This window comes from Gastrolobium bilobum, unplaced genomic scaffold (genome assembly GCF_033153095.1).
Source record: "Gastrolobium bilobum isolate Gb01-03AN ecotype WA unplaced genomic scaffold, APGP_CSIRO_Gbil_v1 utg10892, whole genome shotgun sequence".
Classification (NCBI taxonomy): domain Eukaryota; kingdom Viridiplantae; phylum Streptophyta; class Magnoliopsida; order Fabales; family Fabaceae; genus Gastrolobium; species Gastrolobium bilobum.
The window spans coordinates 100,711-107,852 of NW_026896765.1; positions in this window are offsets into that span (position 1 = coordinate 100,711).

Below are 7,142 nucleotides of genomic sequence, written 5' to 3' on the forward strand. Positions count from 1 at the left end.
TTGAATAATTCAAGTAACCAAATCCAACTCCATTGTATCACCCATGGCTTGATCCAACAACAACGGCTCACTAATTTCTAACCTATAAAAACACATGAACACCATCAATCCAAGCCAACCAATTAACATTGCTTGGAACACAAGAAATCACCCAACATAGGCATCAAATTTTTGAAAATGTTGTAGGTGACCAAAATGATTTCCAAACACATATTCACCATTAAAAACATGATCTAAACATTTTTCCCAACAGGCCCTAAGCCTCAATCATACTCTATCATGCTTATTCAAAGACCCATTTTCATAAAATAACCTAGAAATCCAATATTCATAAAACTTGAACCAAGTTAGGATTGTAGATACAAGGTATATTTTTTATGATAACAAAGTGACAACAACAAAAAGAGAAGAACATTGATCAAGAGCAAAAAGCCTCAACTATATGTGGATATTGAAGATGTATGATGTAGCCACACAAGGAGAGTAATGTTATATCAAAGTGGCAAGATCATTGAACTAAGAGCAACAAGGAATAATTGGAAGAGCAACACCAAGATCAAAGACAACAAATCATGGACAACATACAAGAGTCAAGTTTGGAGTCGAAATAATGAGAACTGGCATTAGGACTGATACCGGTTACGTAAAAGCGCATACCGACAAAGTGCTGGTAAAAATATAATAAAAATATGACAAATCCTATAAAAATGGCTAGGTTCAGAATCTCAAGTTTGAGATTAAAATGATAAACGGAGCTATTACTGCTAATACAGTGAGATTAAACTTAATGCGGGTATAAATAGTCTTGGCACAAGTCTCTAAGTCCAAAATTCTAATTCCTACGTGCCTTCATTTTCTGACCCCTTGGCTGCTGCCACCTCCCTCCACCTTGCAACCTTCATTTTCTCCATTGAAACCTTCAAAGGGATCACCTTTGTTCATATTTCCTTCACCAAAATGGTATAGGTGAGTGAGAGCAAGCCCTTGAGAGTGTGTGGTCTCTCATTTCTGAGTGGAAGCCTCTGAGTTGGTGAGTTTGGGACTGACTTCTTGAGTGTTGAGGTGTGAGCCATTTCTTGAGGTGTGATAGCTTCAAGAAGCCATTTTTAGTGATAAAGGGCTAAGCTTGAAGTGCATTTTCGTAGTTGGGAAGTAGCTGAACCATGGTGTTGTATTGAGAGTTCCAAGTCAGTGTCTTAATCTGAGTTTAGAAGCCTTGAGGTAAAACATGATCAACCTCTTTTGATTATTCTTGATTTTAGCTTGATTAAGCCATTAAAAGAGGAAACTTTGATTATATAAGTTAAAGGTTGATGAACTATATTTAAAATACATAAATGAACATCTGTTTGTGGACTCCAAATCGCGTATGGACACCTAAAATGGAGTTTGTGCAGAAAACTGCATGAATTCTGTATTCTATCTGATAAGTATTCGAATACTTTTCGTGAAGTATTCGAATACTCATCAGCAGGTAGTCGAATACTCTTGAAGGAGTATTGGGATACTTTTCTGGGAAGAAAAGTATTCGGATACCTTAGTATAAGTATTCGAATACTGGGTAGTATTCGAATACTGTAGTGAAAGTATTCGGATACTATGTGGTATTCGAATACCTTAATGAAAGTATTCAGATACTTTCTGGAGACATGGAGTATTCAGATACTCATCAAGGAGTATTTGAATACTTCCTGTAGAATAAATATTAAATCACTTAAAATAAGTTGGAAAGTCTTAAACACTTAGTGAAACCTTGGGCTATGAATAATAATTATTATTTCTGTATAAACAGACCGTGAGGGTGCTGTTTGTGGACCTTGGACTGGTGTAGACTCTTGAGTGGGATTGTTAGCTTGCGAGGTAAGCTTTCGTGTCCTCGGTTTTGCCCATTGTTGGTTCCACCATACCTCATGGAGGGATGGTTTATATGCATGCTGTGTTTTTGTGAAAATATAAAATGATTATTGATATGCTATTGAGCTGTGATATTGAGTGCAAGTGCCATATGATATGTATATGGTGTTCCACCTAGACGGTAAGTCTGAGTATGTGGCGACATACAAGATGATGATTCTGTGGGTGAGGTACAAGCGGGGTCCTTGTACTGTAGGTTGTAGACGTATGTAATCCTTACATTTTGTTCTCTGGCCAGTAGGATATTGACACACATGACATGGATAAATGCTGCATTGCACAGATTTTGGAACTTATACTGTTTTACTATTTTAGAACTTATATTGCACATGTAAGTGAGCTTGGGGTGGAGAGATCCTTGAAGACCCCTTGTCTTACTGAGATTTCTTTTTAGAGATCTTACTCCGTGTTGGGCACATTTTCAGGTTCACGTACCTCAAGGGTTGACCTCGGGCGGCAGGAGGCCGGAGCTGAGTTGATTATGCATGTTGACTGTTGATATGCCTGATTAGTGATTATGCTTTATTTCATTAGCATGTTATGTGAGTTGAGACTTGGTTTGGCTTTGTTACCTTATTTGATGAGCATGGGGGTTGTCCATGCCCTATTGTGTTGACTATGTTTATTTAGTTTTGAGATGTATAATTGTATTAGGATATTGTCCGGTCTACGTGTCGTAATACCGTGATTAGATACACACTTATATCATGAGGTTATTCAGTTAGTTGTCTAATTACAATTCACATATAGGCAATGATTTGAAAAGGAATTAAGTAATCAACTTGGTTAACAATAATGACGTCATAGTTGAAAGAAAAAGTTAGCTTCCATATTTAATTAAGTTGCGCTTAATACTATAATGTGATAACAATCTGGGTATACACGGGGTGTTACAGGAATCGATTCCCTAAGTATAGGAATCGATTCCTCCAGCGATAGCCTATAAAGGCTATAAACGGCTAGTTTTACTAAAAATCACTATAAATACATTCCTTATGAGCCTAAAATGTTAAGATCACTATTCCTACACATCTTAAGGCTGATTTGAGAGCTTCTATACTATCATTTGCATATTCTTTCATATCTTTCAAAGATCAAATATATTTGAGCTCATATCTGTTGGACATGTGGCTTCAATACTCAAGAGGGGGGGTGAATTGAGTTTTACAAAATCTTTTCGCAAAGTACCTCCTTTGATGTTTTACAGACTATTTCTTTAATAAAGTGATTTAATAAAGAAGTGTCTAATAGTAAAAGTAAGTGTAGTGATGAACAAAGTAAGCAAGTGAATATATAAAGACAATCTAAGACGCAATTTTAATACTTAAAAAAAGATTAAGGTTAGAGAAATTGCAAACTAGATGTATCCTGGTTCGGTCACCACCACCGTTACCTACGTCCAGACTGAAGCCGCTCGATCAATTCTTTTCACTAACTATCAAGCTTGAGGGTGCTTGACAAACCACTACAACTTTTCAAGACTTCGGGCTCTTGATGCCTTACACTTTTTCACTCCAAATTTTCTTAGGAATTTGGTGACCTTTCAAGTGTGTAGGGTTCACTCCCCTAGCTACTCAAGTAATCAATGAAGGTGTTTAATAATGGCTAAGTACTCTTAAAGTACAAATAACACAAGTTGAAGAACAATGGTATATGACACTCTCACAAGAATAAAGCTCAAATATGATTTATGATCAAGAAGACAAGAATAAGGCAAATAGGATGAGAATTAATGAGTAATGATGATCAATAAGTGTGTCCCATCAATGGGAACAGTAGTCTCTATTTATAGAGGGCCCCATGGCCTTTTTCCTACTCATTTTCGCAAACTAGCCGTTTTATAGCCGTTATTTTTGTCTCTGTACAGTAGGTAATCGATTACCATTGAGTGGGTAATCGATTACCATTGAGTGGGTAATCGATTACCATGAAGGGTAATCGATTACCATTGTTTGGTAATCGATTACCAACCTGTTGAAAGGTTGGTTTTCGCCCTAAAATGGTTTTCTCTTGATTCACATCATTTTCAAATATTGTTTGAACATTTTATGAACATTGAAAAGTATGTTTTCATGTTAAGAATGTATTTGAATGTCAAACGATGATTTAATGCATGTATTTAAAAAAAAAACTTTGAGCTTCATTCTTGTAAAGAATCAATTTACAAATAATCCTAACTCCTACAGTATATTACTCTGAGTTTGGACTTAGTGACGTCTCTTGAAGCTTGAGTCTTGATCTTGTTTAGACTTCTTTTTGATGGTTGCTCCTTGAAGCTTTCTTTCCATGCTTGTTTGTTATCATCGAAATCGTTGAACCTTTATATTCTATTCATGGAGTGCATTGGTTCCACAATCTCCCCCTTTTTGATGATGACAAACTCAAATTGAGAAAAGGATTAGAATAGCATGTATTTAGACAAGTATAGTATTGAAACTCCCCCTTAATATATGATTGATATACAAGGTGTCATCTAATCTTCCTTTTATTTTTGAATTTTATTCTCCCCCTCTTTACCTTAATATATGCTTATGATTGCCTCAATTTATGTATCTTTCTCCCCCTTTGACAACATCAAAAAGCATGAGTGGATAAATAGAAATCTTGAAATAATTCATGCAAAAAGCGATAGGAATACGTAATAATCCACAAGAGGTCATAATAGCCCATAATCTAAGCAACTATAGTCCATAAAGCTAGAGTCCTAGAGATGCAAAAAAAAAAAAATCCAAAGTAGCATAGCATAGCAAAGCATAAGATAAGTCCAAAAGCATAAAAAATAAACATCATGGACTAAAAGTCATCAGAGTCATGTGGAAGAGGAGGAATGTGAAGATAGTCCTCAATGCGCTTCAGACGAAGCTCCATATTAGCATGCCTAGAGTTCACAGTAGCAAAGCCAGATTCCACAGTAGTGTTTAACCGGTTAAGAGATGTGAGAATGCACCCTAAAGTATGATCTGTAGAGGAAGAAGAGTCAGCTGGATGATCAGCGGCTGGAGGATCAGTGTCCTCGGCAATGTCAACAGGGGCTGCTCCGGCTTCAGGAGCAGTGGTTGTTTTACACCATATATCATTAATTTTTTTGATTTGCATTTGGGCCAGTAAATTCATGCCAAGGCGGTGAATTTCATCGGATAGAATCTCACCATCCATAAAGAGTTGCTGATGACGCAGAATCTCAACAATGACAGTAGCATAAAGAAGTGCAGCAGAAGAGTTTTTAGATTTAATCATTTGAGTGCAGATATAGTAAGGCCAGTTGAAACTAATTCCAGAACGGATAACCCACATCAGAAAGAGATCAGTATCAAGCACCCGAGAATAGTTGGAGTGCCTCGGTGACAGTATGTGAGTGACTACGTAATGTAGGATCCGGTTGTTTATAGTCAATGAAGAGACGCTAAACTTTGATTGAGTAATTATGACGCCAGGTTCCACAATTGACTGCGTAAAGGTGTATTTGTTAAATTCAGGGAAATCATACACACCATGCTTGTGTCCATTGTAGGCCGGACCAAATATACAAGGCCATTCCGCAGGAGGTACTGAAACGAGCTTGCCCTTGATGTCGGCCTTTAGTGTATCATTTGCAAAGCTGAGAGTGCAGTAGAAAGCCCGAACCATATCTTCTGAATATCTCTCTTTGAAGAGAGTCAAGCGTAGGACTCCAGCATGAGTCAAGAGATCACAAATTTCAAAGCCTTCATCACTCATGAATTGTATATCCAAGCATTTTGCAGCGATGACTTGGCGGGAGGCATAATGTTCTTTGAATGTGGCATACTTAGCAGCTGTAGAGAAGTATTTGCCATGAAGACATGAACCGCGGGGCCTCTTGAGAATTGGGTTAGATGATGAAGCCATGGAGTTAAAGGATAGTGCAGTGGCAAATGGAAATCCTACAAAATAAAATTTCAAAAAGTTAGGGTCCCATAGAGAGATATATCAATGAAACATAGGCATAGTATCAATAAGAGGACATTGGTTTTATGAAGATGAGTAACATATTAGATAATGAGTAAAATATAACAGTATAGCCAAAGAGAACAGAGGGGGAGCAAGACCAAGGTGCATTAAAATATAAAGATGCCTTCACAGAATATGGAGCAGTAGGACACATGATATAAATGAGAATGGTAAATGAGTAGTCGAAAGATAAAATTCATTGGAAACGAAGGAACGTATGAACTCAGAAAATGGGCAAGTATATCAGCAGTAAAAAAAATTTGAAACAACCACATATAGCCACAAATTGACCGAAATGAGCAGTAAGTACAAGGAACAATGAATACATAAACATAATTCCATTCAATCCAATTTCCAATTTAGGCAGAAAAGCAGCAAAAAGGTAATGAGCATAGGGATTTGATGCGTTCAATAATCAGGCATATGTGAAGAAGAAAAAAAAACATTCATGTATATGCATTCGGTAGAGGGGAAGGGATATACAGAGTCCAAAAAAAAAAAAATTGTAGGAATCAGACGTGATTGGGATTGTGAGAACATGAGGGGAAGAGATCGAGTGAGAAAACCCGAAACAGTACAATGATTCGAATTTTTTTTTTTGTTATGATACGTTCATCAGATTCATCAAAGCAGTGAAGAAGAAGAAAATTAAGTTTAAAGCATATGATCATTAATGAAGAAGAGGAAGACGAACCTGTGCGTTGAGAGGGACCGGTTCTCAAATGATTAGAAGCTAATGAAGGAAATTCCCAAATCAAAGGGGATAAAAGGCTTGGAACCTGTTCTACAATCTTGAGCGTTCAAGGTTCCAGAGAGAGAAGAGACGATTTTTGAATGTAAAGAGAAGAAGAGACAGAAGGACTCTTATCGTGACTTAAAACCTGCTGTCACTTGTGGTAATCGATTACCATGAATTGGTAATCGATTACCCTTCTAGGTAATCGGTTACCAATGCAGTGGTAATCGATTACTAAAAGGTTTGTGGACAGATTTAAGGCATGAAACAGATAAGAAGAAGGGAAGAAGTTTCGTGTGACAGATAACAGATTTAATTTTATGAATTTTATACATGGAAAATGATTCAAAACAAACTATGCAATAAGTCTTGAAGGCAAAATTAGTTGAATTAAGCATGAGATGAAATGATACAGTCATATGTAGGATGGATCAATGAGACCAATTTCTCTTCTTAAGTTATAGAATACTTCCCTTGGTAGTGGTTTGGTGAAGATGTCGGCCAATTGCTTTGAGGATTCCAC